The 23496-nt window shown below is 38.3% G+C and overlaps 1 long non-coding RNA gene across 2 annotated transcripts; it reads right to left on the bottom strand.

The window, feature by feature from the left end:
- Nucleotides 1-3173: 3173 nt before the first annotated feature.
- LOC124387668 lies at nucleotides 3174-21413 on the bottom strand. 2 transcript variants are annotated; one of them, XR_006926206.1, is made up of 3 exons: nucleotides 21131-21413; nucleotides 8269-9780; nucleotides 3174-3316 (listed from the first exon to the last, which is right to left on the bottom strand). It is a non-coding gene; the product is annotated as an uncharacterized LOC124387668 (long non-coding RNA). The 2 variants fall into 2 exon arrangements; XR_006926207.1 differs by having other exon boundaries at nucleotides 21158-21413.
- Between the last annotated feature and the right edge of the window lie 2083 nt (nucleotides 21414-23496).

Below are 23496 nucleotides of genomic sequence, written 5' to 3'. Positions count from 1 at the left end.
AGAGAGAGAGAGAGAGAAAGAGAGAAAGAGACAGATGAAGTGAGGGAGAGAGATAGAGAGAGAGAGAGAAAGAGACAGATGAAATGAGAGAGAGAGAGAGAGAGAGAGAGAGAGAGAGAGAGAGAGAGAGAGAGACAGATAAAGTGAAGGAGAGAGTGAGAGAGAGACAGAGAGAGAGAGAGAAAGACAGAGACAGAGAGAAAGAAAGGAGAGAGAGGGGGGAGGGGGTTGGATAACATATTTTAAGGGACAGAGAGAAAGAAATACAGAGACACAAGATAATATAAAAAAAATCAGTAGAACACAAGAAAAAAAAAAGGATGAAAGTGAATATTAGTGGCCAAAGGCAAGGTGAATAGCACTCAGTTTTTTGGGCTACACTTATTATAATCCAAGTTCTATCTGACATCTAAATAAGTTGATAAAATGATAAGCACAGCAGTATTCAAGGCAGCTTAAATGTATTCATAAATTCATAATAAACAAGATTTTAGAATGCATGCTAAATTCACCCTTATCCACAAGAGCGGAAACACACATACAGCAGACCCACCCATCAGACACCTTGCTGAGCCTCCCTTGGTGTATTTGTAGCATTTATGTTTATGCCAGGTGGCATGGGGCTTGGATGCACTTCCTCAATGTACATTCCCGACTCCCTCATATGCATCTGAGCTCCAATGTTCTCCCCTCAGCATCCGGTTCCTGGACCCCCCACGTTCTTGGAGGAAATTAAAGTTTGGACCCGATTTGCATGTTCAAGGGCTGTTGAAGGAGCTGTTTGGGTGTGAGAGTGTGTTTGCTTGTATGGCTGAACAAGGCAAACGACAAGGATGAGGAAAATGAGCAGTTGCTTTTTTGGCAAAAATCTTTCTATACAGTATGTTTGTGTATAGACATGCGAATATATTTGTGCTGTTGCATTTTATTCCAAAATGGCTGTTACTGATGGAGAGCTCCCTTGCCAAGCCAGCTGTCTCTGCAGCTGCCTGTTAATCAAGAATACTCATAATAATCATACATACTCTTAAGTGTGGCAATGTGTTAAGTTAATTGTGTGTGTGTGTGTGTGTGTGTGTGTGTGTGTGTGTCTGCCTGTATGTCTGTCAGTGGCCTCCTGTTTGGTGCTAAGCCTTACTTTCCAACAGTGAGACCAAATGACTGCAAGAGGGTGGTCTACCCACTGGCCAAAGAGTGTGATTAGTAGGCTCACATCCAGCATTCAGACCCCTTTTATGTAGAACAAAAGTCAACAAGGTAGACAAGAAGCTATTTAATTAATAAATTATCTCAAAATGAAACTATTATCTATAGTTTCATTTTGAGATCATTTATTAATTAAGAAATGAACACTGTTTAAATCTGTAAAAGAAGAGATTTGGGCAGGATTCAACAGGAAAAAGAAAGTGAAATGAAGGCTTTGACTTTCAGGTGTCAAGGCCCAGCCATCTTGGGTTTAGCTCAGTATTAGAAGTAATGGTCATTCTTTCTCCAGCAGCCCAAAGCAGGAGGGAAAAGTGTGAAGCACATCATACATTTTGAGTGAGTAGCATGGAGAGCTAATACACCTTAAGGCCAAGACAGGGATACTTTAGTTATGCTTTCTCTCATCTCTTGGGCTCTCAAACAATTTCAATTCCTAGCTATTTATCTCGCTTTCTCTCTCTCCTCTCTCTTACTATCATATAAATATTCTGCATGAACAATTGCCTCTCTATTCCACTTTTTTTTTGTACATGAAGTCTCAAACCAGAGTGGCCAGCAGAGTGCATCTGCTTTAATTTGCCCATTGGTAGAATCATTTGGAATGGAAGCAACCATTTTGGACTGGGATACAACCAGAAACTGTGATTGCTTCTTCCAGCGGGAGTGTGGAACATAAAGTGTCCTTCCAAAAATCACCCAGAGTGAGGATCAAACAAGCCCCAGAGTTCCTCCGCCAGGCTCAAAATGCCACATCAAATAGCCCTCAGTTCTGTGCAGGGCTTACTGTGCCTGTCCCCTGAGTTAGTAGCCAAGCCAAACGACCCACAAATGCAGTGCGTTTGATAAAACGAGACATCTCGATCTCCTGGCCGTAGCCTCCGGTCACTCTTGGCATGGCTAAGAGGGCACTTGTTCTCCACACAGCTTGCTCCAAACACCTGGCACGGAAGACAGGGAAGAGGTCTGCCATCTTGGAGTGCCCAGCAGTCGCTACCTATCACACAGTGAGAGTCATCAGAGGGGAACAGATGGAGACACTGACATTTGCTGCCATGGTAAGCCAGCAGTGTAAGTGTCTTCCATTACTGCCCATTTGTCTGTCATATTCACCTTTTTTTCTCCAGAGCCACCAATCCATCTGTGTGTGGATCACATGGAATATAATAATAATAAATCTTCAAACCAAAATGAAAGTCTCTAAACTGTCATCAGTTAACACTTGTTGGCACTGAACTTCACTTTGTCCTGCTTTTCCTTATGCCAGTTTGTTTCTTTGTACTCAAATGCTTAGAAAAATTAAGAATGAAAATAAAGAAAATTCATTTTCCAAAATCCACTGAATCACATACATAAACCCTACATGAAAGAAATAAACCTACATATAAATAAAAGCTTGAAATGTAGCAGCTATTAGCTGCATAAACTGCTATTCATTTGGAAGTGAAGTTGAAATGCATGAATCAAGTAATGCAATATAATGTATTACTATGTCATTTATTGTTGTATTTGTATTTGTGAATAGTGCAAAATTCCATTGTCTATTAAAACACATTTTAAGCATTGATATACTGTATATTGTACAAATAAATATATTTCATATATCGATCTTCCCAGAATTGTTACAACAAAGTTGTAGGCACACAAAATAAGGTGTTTGCGGTATTATTACATTTTACCTTCACTTGAACTAGGAGACCCAAACATATGCCCCTGTACTCCTTTAAGACATGGTTTACATGGGTTGGAATTTAAAATCTTAAGTGGCCAGCAATAGATTTCTGACCTCATCCCTATTGAACAACTTTGAGATGAATTGGAACACTGAGTGAACCCTAGGCTTCCTCACTCTATATCAGAATTTGCAGTATCTCACAAAATTGAGTACACCCCTCACATTTCAGCAACCATTTAATTATATGTCTGTGGGAGAGCGAGTGGGAGGGAGGAAAAAGGACAACCACAACAGGTCGGTTCACTGGCGTCACCGCCGCTTTTTATTTAATATTTTGGTATGTCACACTGGTGTCTGGTCGCTCCGTGTTCACACGGCACTACTGGCACACACACACACACGCCTCCGCTCCCTCGGCTTTTATGCGCATCTTGACCACTGAAACGAAAGCACAGACATCAGGTTTTATTAGTTGCAGGTGAGGCAAATCCCTGCTTACCTGCGTCCTGCCTCGCCCCCCATTCACAAACTGACGCTCGGCCACGCCCCCGCTGCCACAATGTCCTAAAGAGACAATACAATAGAAATGAAACTTGGATATACTTTAGAGTAGTCAATTGTCAAAATAGCTGGCAACAAAAGTGAGTACACACTAAGTGAACATGTCAAAACTGTGCCCAAAGACGATCCTCATTTACTCGTCCATAATCACAGAGCTAATGGATGGTAGACACATGTTGCTTCTCCACCTTCTGCTTGAGGATGCCCCACAGGTGCTCAATAGGGTTCAGATCTGAATACATACTTGGCCACTTCATCATCTTCACCTTTAGAAAGGCAGTTGTCATCTTGGCAGTGTGTTTGGGGTCATTATTATGTTGGAAAACTGCCGTTTGGCCCAGTTCTAAAGGGAAGGCATCATATTCTGTTTCAAAAAGTACATGTTGCAATCCATGTTTTCCTCAATGAGCCACAGCTCCCCAGTATCAGCAACACTCATGCAGCCCCAGACCATGATGCTAGCATTATCATGTTTGACTGTAGGTAAAACAATTTTCTTGCTACTTCCCAGGGTGTTGCCGAATATGTTGGACACCATCTGAGACAAACAAGTTTATCTTAGACTCATCAGACCACAACCTTGTACAGGTTGTCTTCAGCAAACTGTTTGCAGGCTTTTTTTCTAGCGAGCCAGCTTCAGAAGAGGCTTCCTTCTGGGACAAAGGCCATGCAAACCGACTTGTTGCAGTGTGTGGCGTATGGTCTGAGAACTGACAAGTGGACCTTCCGCCTCTGCAACATCTAAAGGCAAACGCTGGCAGTTTTTTGAAGCCAGCTTCTGCACCTGACGCACAGCACGAGGACTCAAATTCTTTGATCGACCCTTGTGAGGCCTGTTCTGAGTGGAACCCGTCTTATAAACCTCTGTATACAGGGTGTTACTGGTGTTTTTATAACTTAGGCCATTTTTGTGGAGAGCAACAATTCTAATTCACAAATCCTCACAGAATTCTTTGCCATTAAGTGCCATGTTAAAAATTCAGTGGTCAGTATGAGAGAATTGTACTCAAAACACGAAATAAACTTTAACTGCTCTAATACAAGATACACAAATGTGTATGGTCCTGTCAAGCAGAAAAAACACGAACATGATAAATAGGACATGTGGCTTTGCATGCTTTGTATGACATACAGCTTTCACCTAGGGTGTACTCACTTTTTTTTTTTTTTACCAGTTATTTTTACAATTTTAACACACTAAGGTTTTTTTTTTTTTTTTACATTATCAGAGGACAGGCAATCTGTACTGCTATACAAGCTGCACATTGACTACTCTAAAATATCCAAGGTTCATTTCTATAGTATTGTCCCTTGAGCAGTTATACTAAAATGGTTGCATGAATGTGAGGGGTGTACTCATTTTTGTAAAATATTGTAACTTTACTAATGCCTTTGTGGTTGAATGTGCAACAGCAAATGGGGACTGAATTTGTAATGGAATTTAAACATGAAAATAGTATATGTTTTGGCAGCAAAAGAGAGACACAACACAATATTAGGCAAGTGGCCATAAAGTTATACTATACTGATACTATAATCATTAAAATATTTTTTTTTCTTAGTAATTTACACTCAGTACCCCATAATGACAAAGTGAAAAGAGAATTCTAGAAATGTCTGTAAATTTATTACAGTTAAAAATAATTTAATAGCACATGTACATTATCGTATTCAGACCCTTTACTTTGTAAATTGTTGCCATTTTTGGGTATGACACAACATGCTTTGCACACCTGGACTGGGGGATTTTCTGACATCCTTTATGGCAAATCCTCTCAAGCTAGGCCAGGTTGAATGGGGCACGCCGATGGAAAGCCACTTTCAAGTCTCTCTAAAGATGTTCAATGTTTAAAGTCAGGACTATTGGACATTCACAGAGTTGTCCCTAAGCCACTCCTGCTTTGTCTTGGCTGTGTGCTGTGATATCTCTTTCCTCCATTCTACAGTTTTCCCATAACCCATACCAGTTGTCAGGTCCAAGCAGCAGAAAATCACCCCCAATATGATGTTTCCACCATCATGATTTACTGTTGAGATGGTTTTTGCAGATGATGAGCAGTGCTTGGTTTCCTCCAGAAATAATGTTTTGATTTGAGGCCGAACAGTAAATTAATTTATTTATCAGACAAGAAATGTTGTTTCACACAGTCTGAAAGTCCTTCAGGTGCCTGTTGGGTCATTGTCTAGTCTAGCCACTCTGACTCTGACACTCTGATAAAGCCCAGATTGGTGGACATGCCAACACAGGATCTCCAGAGCTCCGTCAGAGTGACCATTAGGTTCTTGGTTACCTCTCCTACTAAGGCCTTTAGTAAGTATCCCAATTGTTCAATTCGGCACTGTGCTCTTGGGGATCTTCAGTGCAACAGCAATTATTTTCTAGCCTTCCAAAGATCTGTGACTTGCAACAATTCTGTCTCTGAACTCTGCAGGCAGGCCTTTGACCAAATGGCTTGGGTTTTGCTCAATATGCATTGTCAGCTGTGAGGCATTTTATAGAGAGGTGTGTTCCTCTCCCAATCATGTCTAATTAATAAACAATACCACAGGTAGGCTTCAGTCAAGGTTATAAAAAAAAACATCTTATTAAAGATCAACAGAGATGGGAAGCACATGGGCTAAATTTCAGACATTAGACATTTCTAGAATTTCACTTTGTCACAGTTTTCATGTCATTAAGGGGTACTGAGAGCAGATTTATAAGGGGAAAACATCAGTTTGAATGGTTGTAGTATAAGGCTTCAACATAAAAAAAGGAAGAGGGTCTGAATACTTTTGGAATGCACCATGTAGATAGATAGATTGATAGACATATGTTGTATTTTTGTGATTCTCAATATTTACTGTAGTTAAATATTCAGATTTTTCATGCAGATATTTGTTGTATGTTTGTTGTAATCTCTATTATAGCAGACCATGCTATTTGTTCATTAGCTGACTACTATAATTCTCTGGTATAATGGTGTAACTTTTCAGCAACTGAAACCATTAAAATCCTGTTTCCATCTTTCTCAGTATTCTTGTCGATGTAGGTGACATTGCAGGCTGGACAGCTGTTATCAGCTCTGGCCACACCATCTGGTCTTATTGCGAAAGGCTGTGGAAATAAGATTTCCCCTTCTCAAAAATGCACGGCTATACATGGGTGTGCAAGATGGGGACAGCAAGCATTTTTAAGTGCTATTAAGTCTGAAAAGGAAGCAAATCCCTTGCAATAATGAGCTGTCAGATTCAGCCAGTAATGGAGTTATGTGGTAAAGAGTTGTCACTCAGGTTCTACATAGATTTGGAATGTACTGTGTATGTGCATAGATCAAATGGCATGAATGAATGTAGTAATTTGTTTTAGCAATGCTTCACACTACATAAACATTGAGCAAAAGTACTTAGGGCAATTGCCTGATTGTAACATCCTAATATTCAAAATATAATTTGTACCATCCCTTATATATTGTAGAGAATTATGTATGTGCTTATTGTTGCAAGTTCAGTAGGAATTCAATTATATACTGCACACTGTTTTCACATACACAACAGTAAACGTCAACTTGATGCACATTTTGTAAAAATCCAGAATTTGTCCCACCTTTAAATTGTCCTCACCATTCTCTATAATCTCTACTTTTTTTTCTTCATATTTCATGCACTTTGAGACTGTCATTGACATTACTTAAAGCTGGTGACTTCAAACAGACATAGAGAGGCTTTGCAGCAAGGCTGAAATTGAGTTGACCCATTGAGAGAAGGGCAGAAAAAAATGAATCAGCCTCTTAGTCTCTCTCAGTCAGTCATGATTTGCTAATTAAACACATCACTCTGTGGACATGTACTGTCACTTTAAAGTGAATGCAGTCAACTAGTCACTGTAGTGCAGCCAATGCATAGACGTTTTTTGAAACATTTTAAAATAAAAACCTGGATATTTTTCTGTTATGTGGTATTTTTCTGTTTAGCTAGTATGAAAAACATTATTCAATTTGACATTCAATATATGTTCTTTCGAACAGACCTTGAGAATAATACACAAGATACCACAAAACAAGGAAAATTTTTAGAAATGAAATATTAAAAATATATTATTGTTCATGAACCAGGAAATAATTTCAACAGAAAAAATAGTAATTAAAATAGTGATTGAAAGAGCCTATTAGTGATTAGAAAAACAATTGCAGTAATAAATATATAAATCAGTGAATCCATTATTTCTTGAGCAGGGTTTTCTGAACTGGGTAGCTTTTAAAAGGCTCTCAGGAAACAGGCTTCCAACGATGCAACCTTTTCAGCTTTAGCTTGCTTTTATAATTTAACTGCACCTGCTGGATCACAGAAAAAGCTCAATATTAACTTTTTCTTATATATATATATATATATATATATATATATATATATATATATATATATATATATATATATATATAATTGTACTTGTTATTGCCACGTTGTTTGTATATGGTTAATTGCTTAATAATAAATAAATAAATAAATAAACAAACAAATAAATGGGGAAAAAAGGACTATTGTACTTCCTGTATATCTTGAATGACAGATATATATATATATATATATATATATATACACACACAGAAATATTTTATGCAAGACACATGCCCTACACAAACCTCAAAAGGACATTTCTTATACATCTATACTAGCTAATCTAATATACTGCCAACATATATACTGTTTCTAAAAGCAGGCTGGAGGTAGCATCATATTAAGCTCTACCCTTGACTTCTTCACTGCATTTTTTTAAGTTTTTTAAACCACAGTATATGAACAAGATTTTGTGGATACCTGACCATAAGATTCTACATGACTTTTGAACATACCATTCAACATTTAGTTCCCATTTACTGTTGTAATAGCCTCCAGATCTGAGGTGGAGCGACGTCCCCTGCGGAGGCCTGGAGTGGAGTGACCTCCACCACGGAGGTCCGGAACGGAGCGACACCCTAGGCGAAGACCGGAGGCTGCACGACGCCCTTGGCGGAGATCAGGGGATGAGCGATGTCCTCAGGGGAGCTTACAGACTGGACGACCCCCTGGGCAGAGATTGGAGGTGGAGAGACACCCTCGGGGGAGATCAGGGGCGGAGCAACGTCCTCAGTGGAGATCAGAGGCAGAGCAACGTTCTCGGCAGAAATCGGAAGAAACTGGGGGCCGACGCCCACGGTGGAGTCCAGAGGCCATGCGATGCTCACAGCCGGCGTAGTTCAGATGCGATACGTTGCCGTCAGGAACATTTGGAGGCGATACGTCACCATGAAAGGCACTTAGAGAAGAGACATTGCCGTTAAAGGGCTTACCTTCAGATGGACTAGGAGGCGAGACGTCGCCTTGTGGGGAATTTGGAGGCGAGACCATCGATCCGCGGACGTCCCGTTCGTGCTGCGCTCCGGCGGCGGTACGCGTTCCTTTTCGTGCCCAGGCAGCGGTACAACGTCCCTTTCGCGGCCCTGGAGCTGAGCGGCACCCTCGCCTGAATACTGGATCGGAGCGGCGCGCGCTAAGGATCTCTGGACTGTGCAGACATGGAGATCTGCCATTGTCTGATGAAATCCGCGTAAGAACCAAAATCGCCTTCCTTGGCGCTCCACAGCCTGCTGGCTCTATAGAGAGCATCTACAGACAGGAGGGAAATGCAAAAGGCGATCTTGGCCCGCTCGGTGGGGAATTGGGATGACTGCACATCCACATACCTGTCGACACTCCGTAGGAATCCCCCCCACTCTGTCATCTCGCCGGAGAAGCAAGCCGGGAATTCCCCTAAACTAGCGGAAGCGAACTTCCGGGTAAAATCCGAAGCGGAGCTTGGCTGCCGAACCATCACGGTAGGGTGATTCCTCCTTCTGTACTGGTCGGACCTTCTGTCAGGGTACGAACCACGAGCCAGAAGCGGGAGCAGCTCTATCATATTTATCACGAGAGTTTAGTTCATGAACACAGTATCGAGATCGCTACAAACCGTGATGTGGGTCGGGTCTGTAATGCCTGTGTAATCCGATGAGGAAAGGGAGTCGAATCCACATGGAAGGTAGAATCCTCGGAACTGGTATAATCCATGGAACAAAGGTAATCCTAGGAACGAGAGTAATCCACGGAACGAGAGTAATCCACGGAACCAGCGGGGCCTGCTAGCAGTCTTGAACGAGGTTTGTGTCTGTAGCCATTGAGTAGGTCCGACACGAGTGAGATGGAAATGAGAGCTTATATGGGTAATCGGTAACACCTGTTGACACCTGTCTCTCTTTAATGCTGGGAGTGGCAGAACGAGGCAGCGTGACAGCTGCCGAGGGGGGCGTGGCAGGTGGATTCCTGACAGCTATGATGTTTATGACCACCTACAAAAAGCATATATTACATAAATAAATAAAAAATAAACTACAAAAAAGCATTTATCTGGCCTGAATTCAACTCTGTCTACCATTTAAACTGTCTTAGATATAAATTATGTTTCATTTTTGCATGTTCTGTATTATAAAAGGAGGCTTTTGGTGCAAAATGTTCAGTTGAAATATTGCTTATTCCCAATTGTTATGATCAGTTATATTTAAACAATTTATTTATCAATAGTTTTTTAATGAACTATATGAGATATTAATGTTAGGTCCCCTGGTGGTCTAGTGGTTAGGATGCGGCGCTCTGACTGCTGCAGCCCGAGTTCGATCCCGGTCAGGGAACCAACCCCAGCCACTCTTAGTGCCGGTTCCAAGCCCGGATAAATGGGGAGGGTTGCGTTAGGAAGGGCATCCAGCATAAAAACATGTGCCCAATCAAACATGCGGATGATCCGCTGTGGCGACCCCTGATGGGAGAAGCCGAAAGAAAGTTTTTATATGAGATATTAATGTTCACACTAATTTAAGTCTTTTACTGAAACATATGGTTTTGCTGCCTTTGGTACCTTTAAATACATAAAGAGGGATAATTTGTGGGTATGATTTGCAGAAAAACATCTCTCTCTTTCTCTCTCTTTTCTCCCTCTCTCTCTGTGCCTCTTTTTGTCTGAGTCAGGCGAGTAACTGAAGCTCAGGTGTTCTCCCTTGTGGCATTTGCATATCATCACTCATCATCCTTATCATCCATCACACATTGCTCACACACACTCCCACTCCCACACCCATGCACACAGCAGGTGTAGCCGAGCATGTAATGGCTCAGCAGCACTCGTTACATGTTCTCCCTATTGTTTAGCCCACATCTTTTTCTCATGGAACCCATGCTGTTTTTAGTATTTTTGTGTGACAGTGGGAGTGACAGATAATTTAGCAAAAAATGGAAGGATAAATAATGCATAAGTCTAGTTTGCCTAGCTATGACTGGCTTGTCCCAGTAGCTAAAAATTAAGCGTGTATGGTAACTGATTTTGGTTACTCTGTTTCAGTATTTCCTGCGTGATAGTTAATGTGCTAGAGGCAACTCTTCACTCCTACACTCTGCTCAAAATACCAACATTGTTGCCTGCTAGCTATTACCATTTTGCCCCCACTTTCTGCCTCATAAAATATGATGACATTACCCTTCTGTTACGATCTCTCAGCAATCCCAAAACTCTATCCAAAACGGCTGCTGTCTGCCTACCTCAGCTTTGCCCATCTTCACTGGCTGATAATATGGCTCTCTCTAGACTAGCAGCTTCAGCCAGGAACATGGACTTCTGCTCACTGCCCAAATTTTTTTATTCATTTGTTTCTGCACCTATGTTTTGACCATAAAGCATGACAGAGTGCTGCCCCCTCCCTCTTCATTTTTGAGATGTGAAATTCTGATCAGATTTTATGCTAATGAAATGCACTATTATGTACATTTGTCAATTCTTAAATTGGGATCTAAATCACTTTTAGCTGACCACCGTATTTGTCTTGCTCTACAAATTACATCTGAAAGCCATACACAGATGGGTAGTTAAATTAATTTGGGAAAGTTACATTTCATATGTAGATTGTATCCAGCTTAATGACTGGGATAACATTTTACTGTTTGCCTGGTTGGTGTAAGGACTTGGAAACGTTCCTTGCATTTTCAATAAGTATGTGTAAGTGTGTGTGTGCATGAGTGTGTGTGTGTGTGTGTGTGTGTGTGTGTGTGATTGACTGAATGGATTCTCATTGTACACAGCATGCTGCCACTCCACACACAGTTTGTGTGTGTGCGTGTGTCTCCCAGTTGAGTGTAAAAGCCTGTGCCCAATGGCCCAGGCCTTGCCTTCTTCCCCTGGAAGCTGTTCAGGCTAAATTACTCAGAACAGCACCTTTCTCTCCACCCCCAAACACTCCAATTTCCTGCCTCTTATGACACAGATGCAAGCTATACTTTTGGCCTGCAAGGCTGGCAATCTGCAAGAGAGCAGCAGCATAAGGCATTGAGTCTGAAGGAGTGTGATAGTGATGGGAGTGAGAAAGGAAAGAAACATAAATAAGAAAAGAAAAGGGGGAAAAACACCCAAAGAGGTACACTGAGGAAGAAAATGGAAGAAAATTGGGAAAAAATAGAAAATACTTGTATATAGTTAATGAAAAAAATAGCAGACAAGATAATAGTAGGTTGATACATGAGACTCTAAAAGGATTGTGTAGAAAGCAAAAAATAATAAAGACAGAATGTGAAAGCTGAACAACCCTTCGGAACTTTCAAACTACCATAGGAAGGAGTGAGATAAAGGACAGTGCAGGACAGGTGAGAATATTGTGAAATGCCCATCACTTCCCATGGGGTGAAGTAAACCTTGAGTTATCAAGATGAGGAATGGACTGACCTCGACTAAGACACACTTTAGCATCATTTACTCTGTTTCTAGGTCTCTCTGCAAAAAGCAATAAGGTTGCCATCCATGTTTTAAAATTACATCCAAACTGAAAACCTGCATATGGTGTTATCAAGTATATCTATATTGTTCTGTCTGAAATATTGGCTAGTAAACTTATTTTTTAATATTGCAAATATTTAGAAAATCAGTATTTATTATTGTAAATTCTACAATATATTTAGTTCTACTTATATTTAGAATAATTTATGACTCAAAGCAGCAGTGAGAGCCAGTAATCCTGCCAATGAAAAGTCACAACATACAGTGATCTGGCTGCAAAGTGCTCAGTGCCAGCCAAGCCAACTAACCCCCTATTCCTCATAGGGAATGGGCAGTGTGGGTGTTGGGGAAAGTCTGTGTTCATTAGACCATGAGCAGGCTAACTAATCAATACTATCAGCACTGGCAAGTTCTGTCAGATACAGGGCCAGGCTGACTGGGAGTTGTAAGGGCGTTAGGCGCCCATTAGCAGAAGGCTAATATCGACTGGATAAAGTTTGTACTGGATAGAGTGTTAAGGTGTAGACAAGTGGAAATGTACATCCTTTAGAACAGAGAGTGTAAGACAGTGTTTTATCATTTTTTTCTTTTTCCCTGCAATGTATTTTCATGTTTACCTATCCATAATAATTGTGTTTTTTTTTTTTTTTTTTATAAGTTAAGCGTTAATGATCAAATCCTTTAGTATAAACACGCCGTGGAATAAAGAAAACTTTCTCACAGAAAGTAGCACACTGTGTTTAAAAACAAAACAAAACAAAACAAAACAAAACAAAACAAAACAAAACTAAACTATTTTCTGCCCGCTTCATTCTGATGAATGGTGAGAAGTTTGTGGTTGAGTCTCAGTGCAATATGTTATCTCTTCATCAAGAAGGTTTTGCAGTTGAATGTCACCCCCCTCGTGGCAAAAATCTGACAAATGACCTTGCAAACTGCATGATGTTTGTCAACATTGCTTTATGAAAGAAGTGAAAAATTGGAACGCTTTTGTGTCCCTTGCCCATTTGAGCCACAATGACAGAACTGATCTGGTGTGAAGACATTCATCATGTCCTATAGGGTTGCTAGATGATCATACAGTACTCTGATTTTTTTTCAATCTTAGTATGTTACTGAAACAATTATTGATATAATGGAACCCTACAAACAAAATTATACAGAATTATGTTGACATAAGCCTTTAATATGTGTGTCCTTTACCAGGGCCGATGAGGAACTAAAAATCTGGAATGCAAATCTTAAGTTATTTTATTTTTATTATTTGTTTATTTTTTATTGTCATTATTATTACTAACAGAAGTAGTATTAATTACAGTATTAGTATTAGTAGTAATACTGCATATACTTATCTATTTATCTATATCTTTATTCTTACAATAATCTGAAATGTCTTTCTTGCTGCAAACTTTAAAATTGATGTTGCAGAATTTGAGCACTCCTGTTTAACCAGACTCATTTGTTCCTTGCACTTTGACCCTTATTTCCTTTATCCTTCAGCTAAGATAAACCTATATCCAAGATCCTCTAACTCATTGAAAAAAAGTTGACTATTATCCTCCCCCTTTAATGGCCTCCTTCCTCGGTCCTAATGAAACTGTTCTGTCTAGGCCAGGGGGCTTTGTCTGCCCTACTATTTTTCCAGCACAGACTTATTCTTCAGCTCCTCCTCCCCCGAAAAAAAAGGCAGAACATAATAAGCAATAAACAAGTACAATTCATGTTATAAATAACCAGCAGACTGGTCTTGCATTGGTCAATTGGGGACACCTTATTTCCTTCGTGTGCACTCCGCTATCCACAGCACAATAACAAATTATGCCTCAATTGTTTAGTTTGCCGGCGAGGGTTATGTATTGATTGTTGGTCCAGCCTCTTAGAGGGTGAACAGGGACTTGCAAAGCACTCAAGTGTAAAACACTGTTCATATAAAATTATGAGGAGATAAAGAAAAGACACATTGTACTAGAACGGAAGTCAGGGAATGTTCTTGATTAAACATTCATTGTGCAATATGTTTTTATTGGATTGAACTGCAAATTCTACACATTTTCTAAATGTTGAAAATGCATTGTCAAGGACTTATTTGTTTACAATCAATCAAGTTTACAACTGTTTAGTCAAAAACAAAACCATGACAATTTAAATATACGCTTGCCATAACTGGATAACTGGATTTTATTTTGTCTCAGGCTTTGTAGAATGACATATAGAGACTTGTTCTGTGAAATTCCAAAAATTAATAATAAGCAGATGGCAAAACATGAAGCCATTGGTTAAATAGAAAAATCAATTAATCAGGAAGTTCATCTTTCTGTCTCCATCTCTCCTTATTTTATATCTTCCAGTCACACCCATTGGGTCAGTAGTGAAGCCATCTCACTTTTGACAAGACTGTTTCCCTTTTTATCTTCTCACTGTCTCCCTTTGCCCTCTGACTCTGTCATACCCTAGACACTCATTTTACACATTATATAGCAGGCCGGTATTAATTGCGTTCAAGTACTTCCTTCTGAAACCCATCTGCTCTGTTGCAACCCTTAACCCCCTCACAGTCTTTGTGTACTTCAGAATCAAGAATTTGACCAGTGTGTCAGTGTCACAGTTATTGTGCCAGATTTGAGTTCTTCTCCTGGTGACCCAAATATTCCTCCCATAGAGCACTCCTTCTTTGGCATGGCTTTGCATCTTAGTGGGAACCAAATGGATTAGAATACCTGACAGTTTCGACCTTCTGGGGACAATTAGTTGGCCCCCAGGAGGAAAACTGAAAGAGCTAAAATTATTACTTTTAGATACTGAGGTTAAGGTTAAGAATTAGGTGCAAGCATCACATTAATTAGCTTCATTAATAATAATGTCATTGGAAGGTCATCATGGGGATGGTACATACATAGTCCAGGTGCATAAGAAATGTGTGTATATGAGTGTGTGAATGGTGACTTAAATATCCCCTGTAGTGATGAACCGCTGCTGAGACAAGAAAATTTTGGATTCTTAGATATAAAAAAGCGAGCAGCGTCTTGTACACACACACACACACACACACACACACACACACACACACACACTCTCTTTGTGCTATTGTGTATAAATAGAACTTTGCCTAATGACTGGTTCTGTCAGTTTTACAAATTAAAGACAGATAGATAATATAGATAATATATATACAATATTTGAACCGAATACTTATAACAATAGTTACAATACATTCACATGTGTTTGGATCTGAACATTACACCCATATAACCCATTGGTTATTATATAGTCAGAAGCACACAACTGAATAAGCTATCTTTGCATGCTTCCCCTTTGCTGGAACTAAGAGATACAAACATGTTCCAGTCTTTCAATGCCCCAGTGCACATTGTCATTATCGCATAAAGACATGGTTTGCCAAGTTTGTGGAGGAACAACTTCAGTGACCTGCACAGAGGACCTCAACCCCACTGAACAGCTTTGGGATGAACTGGGATGCTGAAAGTGCATCAAGCCTCTAGCATCAGTCCTGACCTCACTAATGCTCTTGTGGTTGAATAGGCAAAGCTCCAAAATCTAGTGAAAAATGTTTCCAGAGAGATGAAAGATACAACAAATTGAAACTACATTTGGAACAGGATTTCCAAAAAGAACATACTATGTGCTATAGTTAGGTGTCCAACCTTTGGTCATATAATGTAAAAATGGCATTAGCTAGCTGTGATCTAAAAGTGGTTTGGTAAACACTATGCATTGCTCGGAAATACAGACAAGATGTATGTACTTGCAAACATCTACAGTATCACTAGTAAGAAGGAATTTGTTTTAATAGCAAAACATAGTATATTATAAGAAATGGCAGTATCTAAGTCCATATAATCTTATATAATATAATTGTGGAGTATTTTGCTTTAGACAAAAAGATACATATAAAGTCCTCACTATGTACTGACAATACTGTGCATCTGAATGATTATTTTCATCCAGTTCTTAAGTCATTGTTTCCACAGCTAATGAGAAGCCTATAATAGAGAGAGAGAGAGAGAGAGAGAGAGAGAGAGAGAGAGAGAGAGAGTTAATGATAACCTATCATAGCTCAGTTTGATGTAAGCTACATACTGCACTTTTTAGATTACAGCACTGGGTCCCTTAAACAAATGACTCAATTCCAAACGTCAATATGACTTAAAGTCTGTCTGGCAGTGGCTTTAATTTAGGGCAGTAATCTCATCATCCCGAATCATTTAAGCCCAGGTAATGTTTATTGAGTGGAAGGAGAAAGGAATTGTTGATATGGGGAAGCTAATGGTTGTGATAGGGCCAATAAGAGAGGAGCTAAGAGTGATGTTCTAGTGCAGGTGGATGTGTGCTTACAGATGAGAATAAATTAAGGGGAACCTGGCATGCGGGTGGGTGGCTAGGCACAACGATATGTGTACAGTTTATGAGCATGCGTTGAGATCACATGGAGGATTGTGTGTGTGCATGCATTTCTGTGAGGGCATGAACTTTAATATGACAGCCATGCACAAGGCGGGTCATCCATTCTCTTAGCCTTACAGATGATGTCTTTATCCTCCTGGCCTTATAGGCCACATCAGCCGAGCCTGTAAGGCAGGTGCAAACTGCAGGAGGACAGAACGCCTTACACAGGTGTTCTATGTCCAGCAAAGGCCAATCGGGAATATTACACTTTGCTGTGTTAGTTCTAAAGTCCAACAGGCAATGGCTTCTAGCTTACCTAATGCATAGAAATATAGCAATCAGCAACTCAGCTTGTCCAGTAAGAAAACAAAATTGGCCCAGACTGACAACAGTGACATAATGCTGTTGTGTCACAATAAAGAGATTGTGTTAATGCATTCCTTTTTTTTAAGTTTTAGAACAGTCCAAATATAACTCTTTTGATCTCTTTCAATAATTTTCATCATCTATGAATAGATAAATACAATTTTGCACACTATTGCAAGCAACATCTTCATTACATGCACTCTGCTGATTTTGAGCTGTTTGCACATACTAATTATAGATATTAATAGTGTACTACCTTGGATACACAAAAACCCATGTTTCCTCCTACAGCTAGGCAATACGAACAGAAATGCGGGTGTGCACAGCAGGATTTCACACACACCAGACAGACCTTTAATTAAATACACTTTGTCTTATATAAGTGTAGTGAACAAAAGAAATAGGAGTATATGTGTTAGGAAATATTACAGATTTTCATCATTCAATATGCAACAGGTCAAAATTGTAGTGGCCCAGAACCCCACTGTGGAAACATCAGATGTGCAGGAGCAACACTCCAGGCTGTCACATGGCACCATGTACAGTACATTTGCAACCTCATTTACACCTAGAGACACAATTTATTACAGCAAAATCCATTTACTGGAATACTTTTGGGATGTGGTAGGGCACTGGAGAACATGCAAAACTCACTCAGGCTGAAGTCTGAGTTCAGGACTGGAGCTTATTGACCAGAACATGTATAATGTATTTAGATTTCATAACAAAAAACAGAAACAATCTAACAAAAACAGAGATGGGAAATAAAGTACAAATGCTTCATTACTTTACTGAAGTAGATTTTTCTGGTATCAGTACTTCACTATTTATTTTAGGACAACTTTTTATTTTTCATCATGTCCATGTGGTGACAAGATCAATATTTTTCCTTCTCATTGTATACTGTTTGCAGCCCAGCAACCTATTTCTTTTCATTGTACGGGTTTTCAAACTACCACTGGTGCGTCATTTCCAAGCTATCATGCACCACATACATAGGCTAGCTTATGAAGCTAACAACAAACAAGGAAGAAGACAACAAGAAGTATGGGGCTAATGTGAATAAGACAGAGGGAGTCAGTAATGCGAACATGACTGAGAACAGAGACATTCCTGATTACCTCATCATCATCTTTTCTATGCTTGTGTTCTATATGGTTGTTGTTCAGCCTGGATACATTCATTAGGTAACACATTTTTATCCTTTTATATTGATATATTAATCTGATGTGAGATCCAGTTACTAGGGTGAGACTTAAACAGGTACTTGAAATGGCTACTTTTTACTTAAGTACATGTCAGAGCCCATACTCGGTATTATAACATTTACCAGAAAAACATGAGTATCTGCACTTCTATTTGAGTAAAGGATGTTTGTACTTTTGCCACCTCTGAACATAAAATGTATTATAAAATAAAAATAAAAATCAGCTACTCAGTACAAGTAATGATGATGACTTAATATTATGAAGGTGTTGACAATATCTGCAATACCCTAAAAAATAAATGTTGTGGTTTATTGCAATCTCTTTATTTTAACATTGTCAGGACACTTGCCCTATACAATTTAAATACTACATCAGCTAAATGCTTTGTTCAATTTATTTGTTGATATTGATGTGTTGAATGATACATCCCATAAATTCATCATGAAGAATATTATTGCTTGAATTATATTTTCCGTCGTGCTGCACATGGCTATAAGTTGTATTTTCATCTTGAACAGATTTTACATTAATTAAATATATAAAATTGCTAAATGAAATTTGTGGGGTTTTTTATTAGTCATTAGTTCATTCACAGTCAATGTTTCTGTCTAGTTTTAATTAGATGCTTGGGTTGGTTTTCATTTCATATTCCTATTATTGATGTTTTCCTTTTTTTATATATATTTTTTTAATTTTATTATTTATGATTTGCTGTGATACAAATGTTTCTGAAAATGTCTAACATTCAAAATCCAAAGACTCTTCAGATAGACACGTGTAGATGTAACAGTCCCTGAGATGCAAAACACTTTTTCGTGCTTCTTACACATCAAATAGACACTTAGCATACAACAGAGAGACAGAGAGAGAGAGAGAGAGAGAGAGAGAGAGAGAGATGAAGTTTTGTTATAACACAAATGTCCCACTGTTAGTGATGTGGCATATGGTTAACCAACTAAACTGTGATTTGAAAATAACACCTACAGTATATTGCAAGGATGTTGAAAATTACAGCAAACTGTTCTAACCTTTTTAAGTTCCTGTAGGACATGAAGCTTTTGATATATAATTAAATGAAGGTCTGATATTTTGCTTCACTGCACTGAAGACTTGATTGATATGCTTGCAACAGTCTACTAAAGGTGATAATTTATTGGCATAACTAAATGCATGGTTATATCCAGATCTTATCCTGCTTTTAAGATCCACATCATTCTGTTTCATTAGTGATAGGGCTCATCTTCAATGGAAACAGAACAGCTTGACTGATGTTAATTGCTAGAACTTTTGATCTTTTTTATGTGCAAAAAATGGCATAAGAAGGAACAAAGAAATAAAATATATTATGTGCTACAGTACGTATTGGGGAAATTGTTTTTAATGAGGTGAATTATAATTTTTGCATTCTTGCTGATGTTATACAATGTTGTTAAAAGGTTTCCTAAAATTCTTTTAAAAAATGCATTAAAATTTTGCTTTTAATAATCTTTTGTCTATTTTTCTGAGTGTATTTTATTGTTGGATCCCGTATGAGACTCTTACTCATCTTATTTGTACTAAAAAGTCATTTGAAAAAAAGATTGAACACAAAGCAATGTCCAAGGAGGGAAGAGGGGCAGGAACAGTGGTCACTGGAACCTCAGGAGCATGTCTAATGTAACCAAGAGAGAAAGAGAGAGAGAGAGAAAGAAAGTAATAGTGGTGACAGGAGGAGAAGGATATGGATTATAATGTGTCCTTATTGTTGTATGAAAGTTAAGGACACTGTGCAGTTGAGGACTCTGGCAAGACTCGCTATGGCAGCATAACTAAAAGGGAGAACTAGAGGGTAATGCCAACATGAGGGCTCTATGGGATAAGAGACGACCCACCACACCACCGTCAACAAACCTGAGTGATCATGTGAGAGTGGGGGGACTTCAATATTTTAATGTTTAAAATCTTTGCAATATTTCTAAGGTGAAAGAATGCGATCCTGTAACATTATTCATTCAATCACACCAAGGTCTTTGACTGCTGTACACACTGAGACAGAAACACCATCCAGAGATGTTACGTAATCGGAAGTTTGCTTCTAGCTGCATGTGGTCCCAGTAAAAGTACTTCCGTCTTATTTGAGTTAAGCGGAAGGAAATTATCAAGCATTCACTTTCTAATGTCCTTTAGGTGTGTATCATCAGTATAGCAATGGAAGCGATATATAAAGAGAAAGACAAGGGGCCTATGACAAATTGTTGCGGTATATATCAAACTTCACCTCAGAAAGTGGTCAACATTTACATCAACAAACCAATAGCAATCAGTCAAATAAGACCTAAGCCAGGAAGACCTAAGCCACCTAAGCTTTAGTCTAGCAAGCAGGATAGTATGATCAATGGTGTCAAAGCTGCATTAAGGTCGAGCGAAACAAGTAAAAAGACAAAATCCTGATCAAAGGGGAATAATAGGTCATTTACCACCTTAACTAGCACCGTTTCTGTGCTATGATGAGGCCTTAAATCCTTACTGATACATTTCAAAGATGTTATTCCTAAATAGATGTGAGCATAACTGCTGTGCTACAACCTTTTCTAAAATCTTGGCGATAAAGGGGAGGTTTGATATTGGCCTATAGTTGAACAGCTGACAAGGGTCAAGGTCCGGTTTTTTTATTAGGGTAAGACATTAAGCAATTCACAATTATGATCGCTGTTGTACAACAAACCAAATAGATACACATAAGTAAAATAAGTACACATATACCTAACTTTATAGAAACCATGTCTATTTCCCATATAGCTCCTTTTCTTTAAGACCTCTTGGTCAATTATGATAAAGTGCTGCTTGTATTACTGTATTATTATGTTAATCACACACTAGAATTGATAATATCCCAAGGAGCAGACTTCACTGATATAGATATTTTACCTCAGTGATGATATCACAGACCATTACCTCATAATGTACACAGTACTGGTAGAGCAGATTAGCTGTGTCTCCCAACGATATCGATTTGGTAGGACAATTGTTCCGACCACTATGGACAGATTCATAAGTAACCTGCTTGATCCGTCTCAGCATCTTACTAATACGGTGGACGAGAAGTGCAAAATACATCAACAAATCTGAAAACAAAATAACAAATGCAAAAACAAAACAACAAATCCGAAAACAAAATAACAAATGCAAAACCAAAATAACAAATGCAAAAATAAATAAACAAATTCAAAAATCAAATTAACAAATCTGAAAACACAAGTCAGACAAACCGGAAAAGGTAGGGAAAAGTTTGTGAACGGAAACTTACCGATCATTGGACGAGACACCTGTCATTCACCTGTATATCTTGACTGACAGGTGTCTTGTCCAATGATCTGTAAGTTTGTATTCACAAACTATACTTACCTTTTCTGGTTTGTCTGAACCGTTGCACGAAACACATTAACAAATCCGAAAACACAACAAGTCAGACAAACCGGAAAATGTAGGTATAGTTTGTGAATGGAAACTTACCGATCATTGGACGAGACACCTGTCATTCAAGATATACAGGAAGTACAACAGTCTTTTTTTTCTTCCTATTTATTTATTTATTTATTTATTTATTTATTTATTTATTTTTCAGCAATTAACCATATACAAACAACGTGGCAATAACAAGTACAATTATATATATATATATATATATATATATATATATATATATATATATATATATATATATATATTTCCCATCAGAAGTATATTATTATTATTATTATTAAGTCCAAAGATAATGTAATACAGTCTGTGGCAGGAGAAAGTTGGAACGTACTGTATGTGTAAAAGTGTAAAAACTAATCTTTATGTCATGATATATTGCAGCTTCTCCAACATCACTGCATATAAATGTCTTTCCCCAAAGTAGCTTTAAATTAATTCCAGTTTATCCTTGGTTGCCAATGTTTACTTCTGTTATTTCCTTATATTTAAAGGTGCACTAATTGAAATAATTAATGTTTTTTTTAAATAAACGGAGAACTTTACACATGTACAAGAAACAAAGTTATAAGATTTCATACTTCCTGTATATTTTTAATGACAGGTGCCGAAAAAGGTAGGTATAGTTTGTGAATGGAAACTTACAGCTCATTGAACAAGACAACTGTCAGTCAAGATATACAGGTGAATGACAAGTGTCTCGTCCAATGATCGGTAAGTTTCTATTCACAAACTATACCTACCTTTTCCGGTTTGTCTGACTTGTCGTAGTGTTTTCGGAATTGTTAATGTGTTTTCGGATTTGTTAATTTGTTTTCGGATTTGTTAATGTGTCTTCATATTTGTTAATTTGTTTTTGGATTTGTTAATTTGTTTTCGTATTTGTTAATTTGTTTTGTATTTGTTAATTTGTTTTTGGATTTGTTAATTTGTTTTCGGATTTGTTATTTTGGTTTTGCATTTGTTATTTTGTTCTCGGGTTTATTGTTTTGTTTTTGCATTTGCTGTTTTGTTTTTCGCATTTGTTTCTCGACCACCGTATACTAAACATCTAAATGCTAATGATCTTGACTAAATGGCTTACAACATAGACCCTATCCGCACTAGCAAATTAGATACCGTTGCCCCCATTCAATTAAAATAGTTTAGAGAAAAAACACTTGCACCATGGTATAATAGTAAAACTCATACCCTCAAGAGAGCAGCCCATATTCTGGAGAGATAATGGAGAAAACCTAAATTAGATGTTTTTAGAATTGCAAAAACAGTATGCTCAGCTACAGACAGGCGCTAAATGCTGCTAGGGCTGAGCACCTGAGCAAACTCATAGAAAACATCCAAAACAATCCCAGGTTCTTTGTTAGTAGAGTGGCGTAATTAACAACAAATCAGATATCTGAAAAGAGTATTCCATCACAGTTTAGTAGTGAGGACGTTAATTTAAAGTATCAGAAACAAAATCGTGGAGGTTCACCCTCTGACAGCATCTCATGATCCAGTCTCACCTAAAGTGCCAAAATTAGAATTATAATGCTTTTCATTTATAAAACTGGAAGAGCACTATGATCTTATCACCAAAGCAAAATCAACAACATGTCTGTTACATCCCATTCCAACTAAATTACTGAAAGTGCCACATAGGACTAGAGAGCCTCTTCTCAATATTATTAACTCGTTTCTATCATTATCATCTATCATTCAATATCAAAACAATATCTTTGAAGAGTTTCAGTCAGTTTTTAGGCCACAACTGACCTCTTTTTAGTTTTGCAACAACATCTCTCTGTTAGTTTTACTAGATCTTAGTGGTGAAT

This window comes from Silurus meridionalis, chromosome 6 (genome assembly GCF_014805685.1).
Source record: "Silurus meridionalis isolate SWU-2019-XX chromosome 6, ASM1480568v1, whole genome shotgun sequence".
NCBI lineage: Eukaryota > Metazoa > Chordata > Actinopteri > Siluriformes > Siluridae > Silurus > Silurus meridionalis.
This window is presented reverse-complemented; position numbering and strand designations above follow the sequence as displayed.